The 19,262-nt window shown below is 45.8% G+C and overlaps 1 protein-coding gene across 4 annotated transcripts in view; it reads left to right on the plus strand.

The window, feature by feature from the left end:
* CBFA2T2 (CBFA2/RUNX1 partner transcriptional co-repressor 2) overlaps positions 1 to 19,262 on the plus strand; it is a 65,646-nt gene that overhangs the window by 26,706 nt on the left and 19,678 nt on the right. Inside the window, exon 1 of one of the 4 annotated variants that reach the window (XM_069807419.1) lies at positions 17,997 to 18,017. The exons of the other annotated variants lie outside the window; for them this stretch is intronic. The gene's annotated coding sequence lies outside the window, so the exon portion shown is untranslated. Of the gene's footprint in view, positions 1 to 17,996; positions 18,018 to 19,262 lie in introns of those variants that run through there. 4 annotated transcript variants of the gene reach the window in all.

Raw genomic sequence — 19,262 nt, forward strand, 5'->3', positions numbered from 1 at the left:
ATCCTGGTCTAGTGACTATTTACGTATCCGATTGCTTGTTAGAAGCTAGGTATGAAATGTGTTTTGACAGACGCTCCAGAGCAGTCCCTGGGGGCAGCATCACTGCAGGTCTCTGGGAGCCTGTTCAACTTTTATTTTTATGATGGAGACTGTCTTAATTCATGCAGCCTTCAGGGAATGGCTGGAAAAAACTTTGTTTAGAGCAAGAGCAGAAGCTGGGAAGAACTGGCGAGCAATGATCCTGCAGTTGAAGCAGAGCATCTAGAGGCTTGGGTTCCGTTCCTGGGTCTGCAAGCAATTTTCTGAGGCAAGACCTTGACCTTAGTGCCTCTTTTAGTGTCAGCAGCTTACGTCCAAAAGGACAATAGCAATTTCAGAGGTTTCAAAGCATTTTAAAGTTTAACTATTGTGCCTTTTATTGGGCTGGCCAGTGGCCTTTTTATAAGCCAAGCTTAAGGTTTTAGAATAACGTGTATTTAATTTCCTTGGCGTGTCCCGGCTGCAGGACTCCTGTCTTTCGTGTCTGTGGTAGGACTTGTGCTATTGAAGGAGAACAGTCGCAGGTGGCCAGAAGACCATTTAGAAGAACCAGGACTGTTGCAGATCTGCTGCTTGGTTACTCTCCGGTCCTATGGAAACTACAAAGGCAAGAGTCAGTTTTCCTTCCAGCAACAGGACACTGCAACCTGACGGTGGGATGCTGCGTAGCCATCCCTTTCAAAGGCATCTCTTTCACCAAAAAAAACCCAAGAAAGCCCTAGAAGTACTGATAACTGTTATTGAGCTCACCCCAAACAAGGGGAGGACAAGGAGCACGCTGTAGCCCTGAAACAGCTCAAACCTGTTGCTCTGCAGCAAGCTGTGAATGTTTAAAGACCCGGTATTACTTAGGATGCTGGTGGAGCATCGGGGGGAGTGGGTTATTGTGCGGGGAACAGATGTGCCGTGCGCTGTTGCCGCGTGCCGGCTCTGTGCTGCTGCTCCCAGCACCAGGTGCAGCCATTGTTCCGGCTGGTCCCTATTCATCCGCCCTCGGCTGCCGCTCCGCGCCCGCTCCCTCATTGTTTCTCCAGGAAATTAGCATTAAAAACCCATCCGAAACCCCCATGTCCCTCAACTGCAGGTGACTGTTATTGGCCCCAGCTGCCACCCTTGTGCTTGATTACTTCCATATGGGGTTGTGGCAAGAAGTAGGATCCACTTATTGATTTTTTTTTTAAATATATTTTTTCCCCTTTTTTTATTCCCCCCACTCCACACAGACACTTCAGCACTTGCAAGGAACAAAACCCTGAAATCTATTAAGCCTCCGATAGGCTCCAGTTGCTATTACAACTGGGATGAACATTTTACAAGCAAAGCTAATTACACCCTCTCCCCGCTTTCTTCCTTTCTTCAGCCCCCACCCCATAAATGTAAAATAACCAGAGGGCAATTGGTAGTAAATTAAATCTTTGCAGTGTCCTGAGAGGAGGTTTTCTTGCTAGCAGGAAGAAGTCTGCTGGGCTTTAGATGTTTGGTTGTTTGTTTGGTTGTTTTTTTTACTAGAAAATGGGAAACTCTGGTCTCTGGCATATTGCTGAGGCACACCTATTAAAGGGATACACAGATCGCAACCTGGCTCTGGATCGAAAAGGAAAAAATAATTGAAAAAGTGGGTTGTTAATTTGTGAGTGTAGTCAACTGTTGAGAGGACACAAAGAGAAACTACATGTCAATTGAGGTTACAAAATTCTAGGAACAATGTTATTTTCTCCTGGTATGATTCATCTGCAGGGCAGGAGGTTGAAACCCCAAACCCCCAGAAATCTCTTCTGGGTTTCCCACTGGCAGAGTGGCATGGGTTTGCCTCGAGGCGAGATGTGCAGCAGTTAATAACAGGAGTAGGGAAGGGGAGGCATGTCTTGCTGCCCTACCTAGGACTTGAAAATGAACCTGTTCTGCAGAGGCATGGAGCACCTCCAGAGAGGAGTACAGGTGGGTTGTGTCCCATGACGAGAGGACCAGCCCACACAGCCCTGACCTACTTCGTGCCAGGCAGGAATGGAGGAGAATGGCAGCTCGTCTCCGCACTGGAGGCATCAGGCATAGCTTTCCTCTGTGCTTCTATCCAAACAACTTGGGCGACAAAGCCCTGTCCGAGTCTGGAGGTCGGTCGGTTGGAGTATATAGCTGTATAGAGGAGCGTTGGGTTTGCCTTGTGACACACTGGGCCTCCCAAAAGGAGTTTGGTTATGCTGCAGCATTGCAGCTGACGAGGTTTGTGCTGGTGGCTCCTGACAGAGCAGCCTGCTGGGGGATGATCGTCCTCAAAGCGCCATGACCAAGGTGTTGCATGCTACTGCCTGGGCCTGAGCAGGCTGTTTGAAGATGAAAGCCCATCAAAGCCCCATAAGCCTCAGCCATTACAGCTTTTGAGGCTATTTCATAAATAATTGGTAGGTTTTGTGTCTGTATTCTTGGTGGTGCTCCAGCAGCCACTTCCATGGGATCTGTCTTGTTCCCTGCTGGTGATGCCCTGGGCAGCTCATGCAGAGACCTGACAGGGTGCTCCAGCGTTTCAGTGCTGCTACAGTCTCCTGTTGCAGTACAGATATGTGTATGCAAACCTCTAGCTAAAAAAGATCTTAGATGTGTTCCTCTCTCCTCAGAACAAGACACGGAAGACATGTTCAAAGCAGAGAATTACTCTTTATTCAGGTAACACAGCCCCTTTGGGCAGAGTCCCTCTTGCTAATCTGGAATTAGATGCTGCAGTGAGTCTTTGCTCAGATACAGAAGTTTTTGGGAATGGCTGGGTCTTGGTTGGTTGACCTCAAGATTACAAATGCACACTTACTTACAGATGGGGAATGGACTTGTCCTGAGACTTTGTGTCTCAGCATTGGTTCTTTGGCATTTGTCTGGTTGACCTCCACCTTGAGATCCATCCTGCCTTGACGGGTGGGACCTGCCAGAGTAGTTTGTGAGAAGGATTTAAAACAAAAATTCTGGTTGGTATCTGAGAAGGTGGGTTTAGCTGAAGTACTCGGGTTGCTAACTGCACGTACCTCCTTCCTGATACAGACCTGTCCTGGCTTGGCTGCCTGGCATGGACCACCCAAATCTTCCTGGGAAGCAGCTGTGCAGATGCAACGGTGTAGATTGTGCACATCTGGTAGTGGGCTTCTAAAAAAAAAAATCAGCCCCCTAGAGGCACTGTGTGGCATGGGGAGAGCCACCAGCTGAATTGGGTTAGAAGGATGGACGAAGCTAGCAAGATGACCTAATAGAGTATCTTGAGTTATTTTCCTCTTACTTGTTTTAAACCCTTCAAAGTCAAATCTCAAACTTAGGGGGTTTCTTCTCCCTAATTAAATTAACAGGCCATATGGTGTTTACTGTGAGCGCCTGCAATATGGAAGGAGCTACCTCCTGGATCACTTTCTTTTTTCAAAAGAAGCTGCTTTACCTGATGTCACTGTTCTGAAATGTTCTTTTCAGCAGCAGGCGCAAGGGCTTATTTCAGCCACCTCACTGCTGTTGGTGTCACCTTCTGATCCTGGGGATGAGCTGTATCATAACCTTTTCTGTTTCTGCAGCTGCCTTTGTCTTCTTCTGGCTTTTGTAATGCCATTTTGCTGCTCAGTGGGAGTGTGTACAGGTCAGGGGGTTTTCATGCTTTTTCACATGCAGGTAATGATTCTGGTTCTTGGAGCTGGGGAGCATAGAAAACAACTCAGGGTGGTGGGTTTTTTGGGGGTGGTGGTGTTATTTTTAACAACTACTACTAATTTTTTTGTTGAGGGTAGCGTTACCATCTCAGGGATGTGTGAAACCAAAAGTTTTGTAGAGTTTTGTTCTTTATTAATGGGCTGGTTTAAAATAAAAAAAGTTACTTCGCATGTGCTGCTTTTATCTTTACATGAAATCTGGAGGAGGAAATGAAGACCTTGATGAAGAAAACCATTGGTTTGTTATCAGACCCTTGCATTTAGATGAACAGGAAAGTAGGGTAAGAATTTCTAAACCTGTAGGAGAAATGAAGGAATGAAAAGTCTCAGATTTTGCTGTCTTGTTTTCAGCTGTGCTACCTCATTTAGTAGGGTTTTTGGTAAGCATATTTCTTGTGAGTGGACTTTGCTGCGAGCTCATCCTGCATCTCTCCAGTGGTGTATGTTAACCTTTCTCTGCAATCTTAACTTGCTTATGCATCTTTTCTGTAGGGGCTTGGTGTTAAAAGGAGTGCTGGATGACCCTTCATCTTCAGCCAGGCTCAGCTTGTTCTGGGGTATCTGAGCTCCCAGAACAGATACATTTGCGTCCCCTGAAAACACCCTGCCACATTAGCATATTCCCTGTAACGTATGCTCAAAGGGCGTTTCTTTGCAGAGAAGCCTCTCTAAAGATAGCATTGTGAAGTTCTGTGTTGTCAACCAGGGACACTTGATCTAAAAAACAACATTTGATACACAGACAAGGTTTGCAAGTGCCATCTGGATTCTGGGAGATGAGCTAGGTTGTCTCTGTTTTGCATACACTTACTGGGGAAAAAAAAGTACATGCAGACAGATTAATTCTTCAGGATCACCTGAGCAGAACTGTTTAGTCCACGCAAATGTCCTCAGTGACATGGGACACCACTGTAACCCCATACCACTGGGCAGCATGTGCCAGTGCACATTCTTAGGGTGCTGGAAATAACTGTATAGTTTGGTGGTATATTTATTGAAAGCCAGGTGGAATCAATTTAAATTCTGTGGGGCCAGTAGTATTTTAATCCACTATCAAGCATACTGCAAGGCAGAACCTGCAAATGATGCAAAGACCTGCAGAAATGGGCATATTTTTAGGGAGGTGGGGATGCAGGGTACGCAGATGTCTTTGGCTTTAGTTCTGTGTGGTGGAGAAACTGTCCTCAAAATCACACCAGCGCAAAGAGCAGAAACCTGAAGATCATGAACATCTAACATAGCCCTGGACTGAATAGCAAACTTACTGTCGACATCTTCCCAGGAGTATGTAGGTTATAAAACGTATTTTACTTCAGGGCCTGTTTCTTGACTTTCTAGTTATCCTCTCATATGCAAATCTAATTTGCCTAATGGGCTGGTGAGTGTAATTGAAAGGCAGCCTGCACTTACATGATAGTGAAAAGTCTCACCTGTGCCCAGGCACAGATGGGTCTCTGCCTCACTGCTGCATCATTAGAGGAAATTTATAGGCACTGTGTCACAGGCTTTGCTGTGACTGGGGGAGGAAAATAGCAGTTTGAAAGAAACTAGGGGTTTTGCTGTTTTGTTTTTTTTTTTGTTTGCGGGGTGGGCTCTCTTATTTCCTGATCTTGCAATTTTGGTGGTTGTACTTCTTGGTTAACGTAGTCTTTGTCTTTCCTGTGTGCTCCAGTTAACAGTGAGCAGGCTAATGCAGGTTGCTAGTAACTAGTTTAGGACAACCCTAAGAATGATGAGTTGGAAGGTCCTTTCTGTGCTGTGTTGCAGTGTGATGCTTTGAAAGCAAGTGCATCAGCAGCTGAGCCAACACCTTGACTCTATGGTCCCTGCGCATCACTGAATCTCCAGAGGTTATCAATGGAAAATCTCCACTTCTGCTGCCCATGAGAGAGAGGGGAAGGAGGCACAGCAGAGACAGTTACTGCTGTGCATCCGTCTCTGCTGGGGTCATTCCCTGAAAAGACCAAGAAGTAGTGAGTTTTAATGGCTCTTCTGTCCACCCCCATCTCTCCGTGCCTGGGCTCTGTAGGAGATGCTGGCTCATGGTGCTCCAGCACCGCACCAGTGGTCCTGCTCCTAAGGGTGTGTAGGTGCCCATCTACATCATCAGGCTCCTAAACACCTCTAAAACCCATCCCTAAATGCATTGCTCCTGTGCTTCCAGCTCTGTGGGATGGTGGAAAGCTTTCCACATGCTGATCGGGTTTGGGGTGAAGGGGAAGAGCAATTTGTGTAGTGATGTGAGGAGTGTTTTTAAAAGACAGAATTGTCATCTTGGCAGGGCTCCTATGTGTGTCATTGATCGGGAGTGAATATTAGCTGGGCAGCAGTTAATGTACTTAGCGCCCAAGTGAATGAAGCATGCTCTCTGAAGAGAGCCAGCGTGAGTTATGGCGTGATTAGCAAGTCTTGGCTACCTTAGGTACATTGACAGGGTAGGAAGACGGGTGTTAGTGCGTGCAGCACTGCCAGCATTGGTGCAGAGGTTGCAGTGGTAAAGTCACAGTGGGCTGTAGGGTAAGGGACACTTGCAGTCCTCGGTTTGGACTTTGTCACTTGCAGGAAGTTGTAAATACTGGCAATGAAAAAGACTTCCAAGTCTTTTCCAAGTTCCTCCTTGATTTCTTGGACAACTTGCCCAGTTTTGGATAAAGTTTGGTGGAACTTTGGCCCTGGAGCTGGCTGGCAGTGGGTGAGCTCCTGCTCTTCAGCCTCCATCCAGAGAAGGGAGACTCCCTGTTGGACTCTGCTTTATATTTGGAAAAGAGAGCAAACGGTATAACTTCAGGGACCCAAGGAGGATTGTTTTTCTGTATCCTTCATTGATTGCTTCATTTTGGGTTTGTGGTAGAACTTGGATAGTGGTTTGGTTTGGGTTCGATTTTTTTTGTTGTTTTGTTTTTGCAAAAATGACCATTGTTTTCATCTAAACTAACCCTTTTGACTATGAGCTTCTGGACTGCTTCCTTCTCCAGATGGTCAGGACTTGTACCTGTTCTGTGCTTAACAAACAGCTTTGGTTTTTTTCCTAGTTAAATTTAGGCTTTTCATAATAGCTTTGAGTGTCCTTGGTATTATTTATGCCTCTCTGTGGCCTAACTGATTGTTATGGATTAAAAGTGGTGTTCTGTCTTGATCTTCTCACTTCTTTAAGAAATGGCCTTGCTTTTTTTTAAGTGGCATTATTCACCAGTTACTGGTAGTGGTACTTGGGCTGCTGGTGCTGGTACTTTGGGTCTGTCTTGTATGCATAGACTTTTATCTCAGTTCCTGTATTACTCAGTTTGAGTATTTTCTACTCACCAGATACTCTCACCCCTTAGATGCCAAGTCTGTTGTACCAGTTCTCATTAGCTTCAGATCCTTGCATGCTCAGCACCATTCATAATGCTGTAAGAAATCCGGATTTGCTCAATACTGGCTATTTTTCTGAGGTCAGTGGTGTTTTTTTAGGTAGATTTATAGTGGTGGGAACCAAATCGTCAAGCAGCAGGGCTTGGAAGATGGAGGACTGAGAGAAGGATGTATTCTTAAATTGTTGTTTTAAAGCTTCTGACTTAAACCTCTTCCTGTACATCTTTAGTAACCAGGTTTAAATTTCTTAAATTTTCAATTAGTGGATGATTTTAAGGGGAATTTGTGGTGGGTTTGAATCGATCCTCTTATTTTAAATGAGACTACTTCCTCCTCTAATGATTTTCAGGCTGTTCCCTTTTTACCTTGTGTTGTATGAACTTCTGAGGTGCTCCGGGATGGCTCTGCCCTAGGCAGGCTATATGTTTCTGTGGGGTTTGTCTGTACTTGCCTCTCCAGTCAGGCTGAGTAGTGCATGACTGAGAACTTGCCCAAGGTATGGACAATGCTCATGTTTGTTGTACCCAGCGAGGCAGGTGAGGCAGGATCGCTGTGAAGGTGCAGTCTAATCTCCGGGATGCTCGGGTAAAAAGGCAAGTTTATATAGACAACGGCTGTCTCTCCTGAAGGAGGTTTGTGCTTTCCTCTTGCTGCTGTGGTTGAAGCATTTCTGGGTTCTCTGACAACACAAAACTCGAGTAAATCTTGCTGTCAGCAGCTTTCTGCCAGCCCAGGCCATGCCATGGTTCGTCATCCATGGGTGCTCTTCCCCTGCCCTGCAGGGTGCTGCTGGGGCTGCCAGGGCAGCAGAGCCCATGCCAGTTCCGTCCACTGCGGGAGCTGCTCGTGGTGTTTCTTGATACCCCTCCTGGTTCATGGGGGCTCTGAAGGGCAGCAGAAAGCCTGCAATTTTGATCCCCAAAGCTTTGTGGTTATAAGCTGCTTGGGAGTTCTCCCATGGCATGCTGGAGAGCAGATGGGTGGTGAACTGACAGCCTGCAGCCAGGAGCCTCAGTTGTGGGACACGGGGATTCTTCCACCTGAGACCTATTGGTCCGAAAGACCCTCTTAACAATCTGTGGGAGCTTCTGTACAAACAAAGCAACCTGTACACATCCCGGTAGGAACTGGTGCTGTGTGTAACCAAACTGGTTCCCAACTGCTAACAGGGAGCAGAGGCGCAGCGGTGGGCAGGACTCAAAGCCCCAGGAGCCATAGCGTTGGGATCCGAGCTCCCCTGGCACTGTGGCACGGGACTTCGCACCATCGCTTAGCTGCTTGGAGTCAGGGGTTAAAAATGCACCAGAGAGTGAAATGGCCCCAGCTTGATGTGATGCTTTTCCAAAAGGAAACTCCCTAAATGATTGCTCCCCAACAGGCAGGGATTGATCCTGCAGTGAAGACAGAGGAACCACTGGTGGGAAGCCTTTAAGCAAAGGGGCTTGCTGTGCTGACCCAGCAACAGCATGCCTCTCAATATCTGCTAAATTTCTTACAGAACTGGCTAGAAGATTTCATCCTCTTCCACAACTTTATTTTTCCTACTGAAACTAAGAGCTGGGATATAAAACACCAGGCAGTGAAAAAGAAGGGTCACTAGCCTGGTATGTCAGAATAGACCATCGCTTTTTTTTCCCCAGCTTCTAGGAATGAACCACACTCACAGCATGGAAGCTGCAGGACCCAGCAAAAATCCCCTGGGAAGGGGCTTGGGTTGGAAATGCGGCTCCCGTGGGCAAGCCATAGGAACGCCAGACAGCAGCGTTTGCCTGGGCTTTTTGCAGCAGCCCAGCAGGGAGAAGGGGGCTGCATCACCAGCAAGCACTGCTGCAGTGTCGTAGCTGTGGCCTTGCTGTATGTGCAGCACCGGCGGCTCTTTGGCTCGGCCGACTGTGAGCAGAACGGCGCTGCAAAATCACAGCGCTGCTACTACTGAACTGCTTTTTGCAGATTCCCCTTTTCTGAACTGTTTTGTTAAAGAATAAAGTAGGGCAGCAGAGGAGGCATGGGGTCCCAGACTCTCAAATGGAGTTTGTTGAGCGGTGGTGAGATGAATTTGTGGCTTATGTCTCTTCTGTCAAGGTCTTGCTGGTGGATTTTAAGCAATGAGCAGTGCTGATGTTGTGCCTGCTCAGGCACCTCTAATCGCAGTGTCCATGCGAGAGGCTTTTGTGCAGGACGTGCTGCAGAGAAGCTGCATAGCAGCCAGAACCCGCCGGGAACACTTCCTCTGGGAGAGACAACCCTATAGCCTCCCCAGGGCTCCTCCAGACCTGTACTTGGGACCAGAGAAGCCCAGCGAGGGCTGGATCGGTGGTGGTCCCACGCTGGCTCCTCCATGGGGAGCTGCGGTGGTGGCCTGGGTTCCCCTGGCTGCAGCAGGGTCGTTCCTAGGAGTCTGCTCCAGCATCTCTGCTGCTCCAAAGCCCCTTTAAATCAGTGGATGCATTTCTGTTGACCATTACGAGCTGTGGAGAGCCCCTCGGAGCTAATTAGTAATAAGAGGATGCCAATTAAAAACGGCTCCCTGGGCTCTACCACCGCTTTTCTAATACTGCTGGGTTGGAGAGGAAGGTAACAAAATGGAGCCTAGTGCGTATGTGTTTCATCTGGAGAGCAGGAGAAGGGTGGAGTTGCTTGTTAAATGGCCAGCAAGCCAAGTTTTAAAAGGATTTATGAGTGCTAGATAAAATCATATCCTAAAGGCTGTCTCAAAGCCTCTGTTAGGGTGGAAAATGCTTTCAAAAGTTAGAGCTTGTTTCACTGTGTTTTCCCCCTTTTGGGTCGCCCAAAATTTTACAGGTACAAAAGTTGCAGCTCTATTTACTCTACGGCATTTAGCCTAAGCAGGAAGAAAAAAAGATTTCCACTCCCAAAACTACAATGCTCAGTTGTTGTTCTTCTATATAACCTATGGCATTTTTGGTAACAAATTATTTTCTTTATACCTCAGCACACCTTTGGTTTAAAACCAGTACTTGCAGAAGTCTACAGCTTTAAAGGCATTTGCATCCATTCTGAAGCTTTCTTTTTTCAACACTTGGGTCCTGTTTCAGAATTAACTGCATTTAATGTTGTTACCCTCTACAACAGGCTGGTACTCTTCCAGAGAGGGCTTATGCCAGCTAAAACTGGTGGGTATTGAATAGACATCAATAACTAGGCTGCTAATCAGAAATCAGAGTTTGAGTTGCTATAATGGATACTTCTACAATCAAAAAGTGCTACTGAGCAATGTCAAAGACGGGGAGGAAAGCTGTGATATGCCAATGCTGGGTGTGGAGCGGTGGCAGAGCTGGTGGCACCGGCTCCACTGGGAATGGACTTTTGGTGCTACCATTGGCAGGGGAGGCTGGGTTAGCATGTCCTTCAGCCACGATTTTCCCACATGTTGGGTCACTTCTTACTCTCTGGAGTAAACTTGGTGTTTACCCTCTGGACCCCAGAGGAGCAAATCACCCCATCCGTGGTCTCGCTGCTCTGGGCAGGGAGTGATTTCAGACCTTTTGGGGGTAACCCCTTAAAGCCAACTTTTTAAATGACTTTTCATATCTAAAAAGTAGCTGAGATGGTAAAAGCGCTGTATATCATTCATATAAGCATGGCTAACTCAATTCTTGCTTTCGTTATACATAGCATTTACTAGAAGTGAAACTCAAGCTCTTTTTTTTTCCTGACATAACATTTCTCTGTATGTAGAAGCCCCACAGAATGATCATTAAAAAAAAAATAATCTTTGATACTGAGTTGTTGCTCTGAGTCTCTAAATGGTATCCCTTTTGTACGTGTTGTGTCTGGGCTCCACTGGACTCGAGAGCTGTTAATCTTCCTGGTGTTTTCTTCCCTGCAGCAAATGAGAGACAGATGTTCCCATCTGGAAAGTTTGCTCCCGCCACTGTTGCTTTGCTCGGAGTTGGAGGATTTAGAGAGCCATGCAGCAGGCTGAGACTTTTAAGAACTAATTTTTCCATGATTGTGATAATTGCCTGTTTGATATCTGCAACTGCTTTCATTTTTCATTCAGAGTGCTTTAGCCTAATAAGTAAATAGTGCGGAGGAGTAAGTATTTCTTAACACTGTAATAAGAGTGGATGATTTAAAAAAAAAAAATAAATCTTGATTCTGTAACTTTAAATGGAACAATGAACTAATGAAAAATTACCAAAATACTTCAGCAGTAGCTAATCAAATGAATTAGCGAGCATCTCTGGCTTTGCTTGAACACAGTTGCCCTGCCCAGTCCCTGCCCGTGTCCCAGGTTATAAACCTGGCCAAAGAGGTCTGAGCAACCAGAGGGGTGGTTTTGGGGAGGAAGGAACACTCCCCCTGATCCCCAGAGCACTTCCCATCCTAAAACTGAAATGCTGGCTGCTCTGTAGGCTTTGGTTTCCAGGAATATATTTTGCTGGGACATATGCCAGGAGTAGATCCCTCCCTTTGGGGTGGCTGTCTCTGATGGGGGCAGAACAAGTGGCTGGCAAGGATGGGGAAGGTTCCCCACCTTGGGGTATCGCAGGCTCCCTGGTGCTGCTCACTGCATCCATTTGAGACAGCTGATGAGCAAAAGCTGTTGGCAGGGACGTCAAGAGATGAACTTGGGTCCTCAAAACTTATTTGCGTGGGTACTAGCAGTGTGGGAAGGGAATTGCTGTGGCGTGTTGGTAAGAGCAGCAACAGCTTCCAGGTGGCTGCCACACCGTGTGTAAATAGTTTTTAGGGCACCTTTCACGGTCTGAGTAACTATTCCCTTGCTCCTTCATGGAAAAGACAGCAGGAGAGTGGGGGGTACCATGCCAGAAGTGGCTTGTGTTCTTGTAGAAGCAAGATGACCAGAATTCGGGGGGCTTGATGTATACCCCACTCTGGGGGCTGTTGGATGCAAAGTTTGTGGGATGGATCCTGCATCCATGGGTTTGCACCACTGGCCCTAGTATGGGTCCATGGACCAAGAGGAAACCAGATCTAAGGAGGCAGGGATGCCATGCAGGTGGGTTTGTGCTGATGGGTCTGACATGGCCAAGGCAAGGGCAGAGCCAGAGCTGCAACCGTCTTGTCTGGGCAGGAGCACAGCAGAAGAGAACTGCTGTGAAGTCCAACCTGTGCTACTGATGAGTTTGTAGAGCCAGGCACATTAATAGGTTTTTATAAAAATCACTGAAGGGCAAGACAGATAAAGATCTGCAGTCTGCCTTCAGGAATAAATTATTAATCTTATTTCCCTTATTAACTGCTTTCTGGACTGGTTGCGAACGATAACATACTTTGCTCTTTCAAGTTCTTCTATCTGAGTTTCACATTGAATTGAGATTTAAAGTGAAACAGCTGTGTGTGGGAGAGGAATAGATGGCAATGGAGATACACGCGTTTATTTTTGATTTATAAAATGCCTATCCCAGGCTCAGCAGCTCCCTCCTGTGTGATGCAGCGCTCTCCTGCGAGGTGCCGAGTCCTCTCCACTCCCACAGCATCTTACAGCTCAGGAGCCTAGATGTGCTATAAAACCAAGCTAAACAGTGTAAAAATAGGCTGATCGCGTTTAGTGGAGGAAGTATCAGTACAGTAACATAAGTTACCCGCTGCAACAGATGCTATAGTATCGTCTTAGCCAACTCTGTGCTTTGGCGTGGAGGGAGGAGGACGGAGGACCTCAGTTGACCAATATTTGTTGCTGACCTGTTTAGGTGACATGCTCGTGTCTCCCAGTTGTGGTTGCAAATTGTCATTTATTGACTTGAGCAAAGGGAGATCTCTGGAAACCACCCTACATGAAAGTAAATGTCAATATTTGTATAGAAATATAATCTTGACTGCAAACCTTTTAACGTCTCCCTCTCCACCAAATTAGGACTAACCCAATCATCCTTTTTGTCCTAAGGCTGCTGTATTGGCTGCCTTGTTTCTGATGCTTATCTTCAGCCTTTCCCCTCCATTGCTTTTTGATGCAGTGATGCTGCAAAAAGATAAAATATTGGCTCTTTCCTTGACGATGTGATTTCAGTTCGAGCTTGGGGGAGGCTGTCTGGAAGCAGGCGATGGAGGGATTGCAGTGGAGTAGCAGTAAAACGGCATCTTCTGGAAGTCTGAGTAATGATACTCTTGATTTGCATGTAGATAACCTCTCATCTGCATGCCTTGGAGAACTTTAAAGGTGCTCTACAGATGGCTTAGAGCTGTCAAGGGGAGGGAAAGGCAACCTTAGAGCAGAGGAAAGATGTTAATAAAATTTAAATGTAATTCTTCCCATTTCTCAGTTCCTAAATGTGAAAAATATTAGCTTGGTGGAGACTGAAAACAGATGGTGAGCAGTTGGAGCAGATAAGCATGTTATTCAAAATAAACATTCGCCAAAGCTGGGGAGGTGGCGAACCATATTTCATTTCACCCTATTTACATTATCAGGTCAGGTTACACTGATGCTGCCTCTCGTTTGCATTCAGACTATCAACAGGGAACCCTGCGATGCAAGCCAACTGCAGCGCGTCCTTTTCATCATAGACATGTTTGGGCTGGAATGGATGGGTTTGAGCCGTTTCCCTGGCTTTTTCTCCAGGACAATATATTGAGCTAGTTATCCTAAAACAGCTCTCCTAGGCTGTAGGCAAGGTTCCTGCCAGCCACTGGAGACAGCACTGACATTGTGTCCTTCCATTGTTTCCCTCTTTCAAATAGTCTCTTTATCTACTTAGACAAGCTTTGCATTGGTTTCTTAAACCAGAGACTCTTACCCATGTAAACGGTGGGGAAATGAGCCTCTGGTTCAAAGAACTGTTTCTAGGAAGGGTTTGTTTTGCTGACTTGTAGGCGATCTATAATTCATGCCTCTAGTCTGAGTGGTCATCTGAGGTGCTAGGGCCAGTGGAAAGAGAGGTGTGTCTGGAGTGTGGCTTATCTCCCTTGCTTTGATGAATGTTTTGTGATGGGCTGAATCATCTTTAGGGGTGTCTGTCTGTCCATTGGCTCCAGAACAAGCTTGGACCCGGTTCCTGGGTGACCAAAGGAATTTTTCCTGCCAGACTTAACCTTGACTACTGCTACCAGGACAATTCTCCAGTCCCTTGCTCTCAAGAGGCAGGTGTGAATTTTGGGCTCTTAACTTTTTGAGGTGAGGAATGGCTTTTTAGGTTATGAGCATATTCTGCCTGTTCTAGATGAAAGTTGAAAACATCTGCTCTGATTAAACCTCTTCTTTCTGTATGAAACCGTTACATGCTTTCACTCCTGAGACTCTGAACCACTGGGCAAACCCTTGTACACAGTCTTTTGTTCAAAAGATATCAACTAAAACCAAAAATTTGTTAATTTACAGACTTTCAATCTAACCACTTACTGGTCAAAGCCTTATTGACATGGTCTGATTTTTAGTCTGCTCTCTGCTCTGCAAACTGCAAAAGGGAAAAGCAAACCCTTACTTGTGCATACTGCTAGTTATGCAGTGCTGTCTCATGTTTACTGTGTTTTTCTCTTATTTCTTCCAATATGTTTCATGTTTTGACTTCTATAGAAAGCTGGAGTGCTTGAGTCTGGCAAACAGGTTTGTGAGAAGCAGTTCCGACTCAATGCAGCTTATTTATAAATGGGATCTACAAAATTGCTCCCAGGCCGGGCAGGTTCCTCCTTGCTTCTTAACTCTTGTGACAGTGAGTCAAGGGGAATCCTACACCTGCGTCAAGAATGGCTTAAAGATATCGATGTTGCTGCTGTATGTACCCTCCAAACACCCAGCCATAGACTTTAAATCCATTTCCCATGAGGGAGGAAGAGAGGATTTACTGTCTGTCCTGGTTTTGACTGGGATAGAGTTAATTTTCTTTCTGGTAGCTGGTATTGTGTTATGTCTTGGATTTAGTACAAGAATGATGTTGATAATGCACTGATGTTTTCAGTTGTTGCTAAGTAGTGTTTATATTAAGTCAAGGATTTTTCAGCTTCTCATGCCCAGGCAGCAGGAAGGCTGGAGGGGCACAAGAAGTTGGGAGGGGACACAGCCAGGACAGCTGACCCAAACTGGCCAAACAAATATTCCATACCATGTGATGTCATGCCCAGTATATAAAGTGGGGGGAGTTGGCCTGGGGGGATAGCTGCTTGGGATCTAACTGGGCGTTGGTTGGTGGGTGGTGAGCAATTGCATTGTGCATCACTTGTCTTGTATATTCCAATTCTTTTATTAGTAGTATTGTCACTTTCTTATTGTTATTATTTTCATTATTAGTTTCCTCTTTTCTGTTCTATTAAACTGTTCTTATCTCAATCCACAAGTTTTACCTTTTTTCCTTCCGATTCTCTCTTCCATCCCCCTGGGTGGGGGGGAAGTGAGTGAGCGGCTGCGTGGTGCTTAGTCACTGGCTGGGATTAAACCACAACACTGTCTTGAGCTGATAGCAGGGTTTAAGAGCCTGCACATACTCCATGTGCTCTCTCATAGAGATTGCTGGATAGTGTTAAATTGTGCCCATGCAGACACTACGGTGTAAATTTGTATAAAGCATCTGTGTTTTCTGCACCGTAGCAGCACCTTTTTCTTCCCTTGCTGTCGGTAAGCTCGCGGCTCTACCATCGCGGATCAACATGTTCTCTTGAGCATCATCCTGCAGAGCAGAGAACTGCCAGTTTCGGACACTTCATAACTACCCATCCATCACCTCTTCAAAATGTGACCATGTGTATGGGAGACGCAACCCAGGAGTCGTGGCCCCAGCAAGGATGTGAGACAGGTTCATGATCCGCCTTTTGTTAATAAATATAAATCTCCTACCCTGATACTATTCTGCTGTCTGTTGGAACTATATTTCAAACTTTGGGAAGTGGATGGGAAGGAGACTATTTGTGTCTGTCTGCCCCCTGGAGTTGTTCCGGGCTGTCTTCTCTGGTTCCTTACTTGCTTTTGGGGAGAAGGTAACATCCAGTTTTCCTCATGCAGTTTTTTTGGGTTTTTTTCATTGCTTAGTTTATTCTGTAATCACCAAAAGCATTTAAGGATTAATTTAAATTCCAGTGTACTTGAGATACTCCCTAACTTGTCATTATTTTTTTCTTGTGCCTTTTCCCTTTTCTCAAACCTACAGGCATGAAGAGATTAATAAAGCAGCTTCTTTATACAGTTTACAATGCAAGTAAATGCTAGGCATTCTTCAGAGGTTACCTATCACAGCAACACTCTTTGTACTAAACACCATACGTGGAGGGCTTCTTTAAAGAAAATAAATACGATTAAATCTGTCTCGAGTGGTTGTTGAAACTGCCCCCTCTAAAACGTGCTGCTGTGTTGGAGAGCTGGAGCCTCGGTCCCACAGGAGCACAGGAGTGGGACTTCTCTGTGGACCAGTCGAGACCCCAGGTTTTCTCCTGGCATGCTGTCCTGTTGTCTCACTTAGCTCTTTCTCCTCTCCAGAAAGGAAAATCATCAGCTGCACTTAATCTTGACATATGCTTCTTTTTAATTTGTTATGCTAGGATGAGAATTGGAGCAGCAAAGGAAATATGGTGCATACTGACAGTCAATGTGGAGAGTCAAATAAAACCGGGGCCTTTCAGTGTGCTGCTGGAGAGCAGAGGGATGAACGGTTTCAGGTGTATTCAAAGCTCTGGGGCTTTGTAGTTTCTTGCACACCTGGGCTCCTTAAATGGGACACGCGAATATATAGGGCATGCAGCATAAACTGCCTGTGCCTACAGCTGTCCTTACCCAGACAGCAGCTTTGCAGCATCTGAAATCTGTAACTCCAGTTGCTGTGAAATCTGGTCTTCAGGCTTCATCGGCTTTTGGAGAAGATGAAATTCTTACATCAAGCCAAGACTAAAACAGCATCTCCGTGATCGGGTTTCGTTTTACTCCAAGTGAATTGTCTTCCCATGTGAAACTCCAGTGCATTCGATGCCTGGAAGGCAGCTCTTCCACCTGGCCCGGTGGCCACATCACTGCCACCTCTTTCTTCGTAGGTCCTGGGTGCAAGGTTGAGCATGTGTCCCTGCAAAGTTTTGACGTTTGGCAGTGTGACGGCAAAGGTGGTGTGCCATAAACATGTTCAACCTGTGTCCTGCAGGCACACTTGAAAAATAATGACACAACATTTGTAAACGTTTTTAAGTCCAGGTAGGGTTCAGAAGGAGGAGTTTTTGAAGGAAAACAACCCAATGTTTCCAGTTTAGGCAGGTGTCCTGCTCTGACACTTGGAGTATTCGGTCAATGACAAGAATTATTTTTCTTGGAGCATCATCCAAAAATCTATTACGGCATTTGACTCTAGCATGATTTCAGATGGCTGATACAGTGGAATGACTTGCAGGCATTTTGAGAAGTGTCTCAGCATCTTCTCTGTGTATCTGGAGGCAGCACCAGAATGTTGCCATTGGTGAGCCAGTAAAAATTTCTGAACAGTGAAATGCAGAAGAAAGAGACCTGGAAGGCAGCATTTCTCCAGGGACCATCTCACTGGCTCATTTTTAGCCCCAGGTCAACTCAAGGCTGACTGAAGTCCTCATTTGCAGTCTGGTTTACTCACATGATTCTCATTAAATGGATGTGTTTAGGCTAAAAATGAGGAGTTTTAGAAAGATGTTTTTTATCTGTGTTTATAGGTGCCCCAGGTCATTAGCAGGAAGCTTTTAAATTTAACAATCCTGTTCGCTTCTTGTCTGTCAGAGTGAGCTCAGAAAAGAAGGTGTTGACTTCTCGTGGGCTTTAGTTTTGGTGTCTCATGCAGTAGCCCAGCAGTAGCTGGTTTTGTTTTGGGGTTATAAATTCCATGTGACTTCCCTCCCCCCCCCGTAAATTAACAAAATTAGTTCTGCTTTCTTAATGTGCACTAGGAACATTTTAGGAGGAAAGAGGAGAAACCTTAAGGATTGGTTTCACGCTCTGTTTCTCTCCACAGCATGGCAGGAGAGATTGGCCATATACGTCTGGGGAAGAGGGTTTCATAGGAAGGGGGTGAAGATCAAATGAGGCAGGTGGATGGCAGTGCGTTGGTATTTGGGGTGTATGGTGGGAAAGGGCTAGCAACAGTCAGGGCGCGATGTGATGCTCTCCTTGGCATGCTGCAGCTGGGCAGGCATAGATGTGGGCAGAGAGCTTGCAGAGGAGAGTGTGAACCACATCTCACATCTCTGTCTGTGGATGATGTGCAAACAGGTCGTGGTTCTCGCATATTAGCTCACGGTTTTGCAATTATTCCTGTATTCTGAGCAAACATGTTTCTGTCCCCTGATGGCCATCAAGCAGCTGGCACCGAATGGTGGATAGGCACAACTAGTGCTGTTTTGATTGAAAGATTTGGGTCATTTAGCAACATTTCCCTTCCCTGCCTGGGTGAGTGAGCTCGAGAGTTTTTGTCCTAGAAACCCCCCTAACTTCATCTATAAACTCTGCTCTTTGACTATTTTGCTGCATTTATTTTGAGTGGGAGGAAAGGCAGGAGTTTGTCTCCTCCTGTTCTTGCCAATTAAACTCACCTGCTGGAATAGGTACCTATGTGCATGAATGATGTCCTGTTCCTACATCAGTGTATTGCTGTTCATCTGAATGGCATATTCATGCATGGATATGACAGGGAGAGTCTGCACATTAGTATTAAATCATAGGAAAGTTGGACCCAATGTACGTGAATAGTAGTTTGCAATATTATATTAATATGGTTATGATATGTTAAAATTAATAGTGCGTTTAGTGGGTCCCCACTTTGTTCAAGAAAGCAAAGACTAGATTTATTTATTTTTGAAAGCAGGCTTAAATAAATAAAGGCACAAACTTTCTGCCATGAAAGTATCGTGGACACAGGTTTATAGTGATTCCAGCCCCACCACCTCAGTTATTCCAGCTGCACTGAAATGGCAGGAAAAGGTGGGTTTTCAGCATGTATTCATCTGTGCTCCTCCTTCCACAAATCGTCCTGCAAACAGCAAAAAAAAAAAAATGCTAGCAATAATACACTTCATTTGTTACCTTGCTGGCGTTAATGATGACTTGCCATAAGGAAAATAAATGAGCCGGCTCATGCCTGGTGCGTGGTGGCAGAGCAGGTGCTGGTGGCTCAGGGAGCAGATTCCAGGCTAGCAGCACGAAGGGCTTGGATGCCAGTTCGCATCTTCTCTGCTCTCAAAAGCAGCGTTTTTGTTGTCAGGAGTTGCAAAGTAACAGGTTTTGTGGTTGTGTTTCAGTGCAGAGCTTTGCCATCCATTCAGTGCTTCTCTGTTTTA

Source organism: Haliaeetus albicilla, chromosome 2 (assembly GCF_947461875.1).
Source record: "Haliaeetus albicilla chromosome 2, bHalAlb1.1, whole genome shotgun sequence".
In the NCBI taxonomy this organism is placed as follows: domain Eukaryota; kingdom Metazoa; phylum Chordata; class Aves; order Accipitriformes; family Accipitridae; genus Haliaeetus; species Haliaeetus albicilla.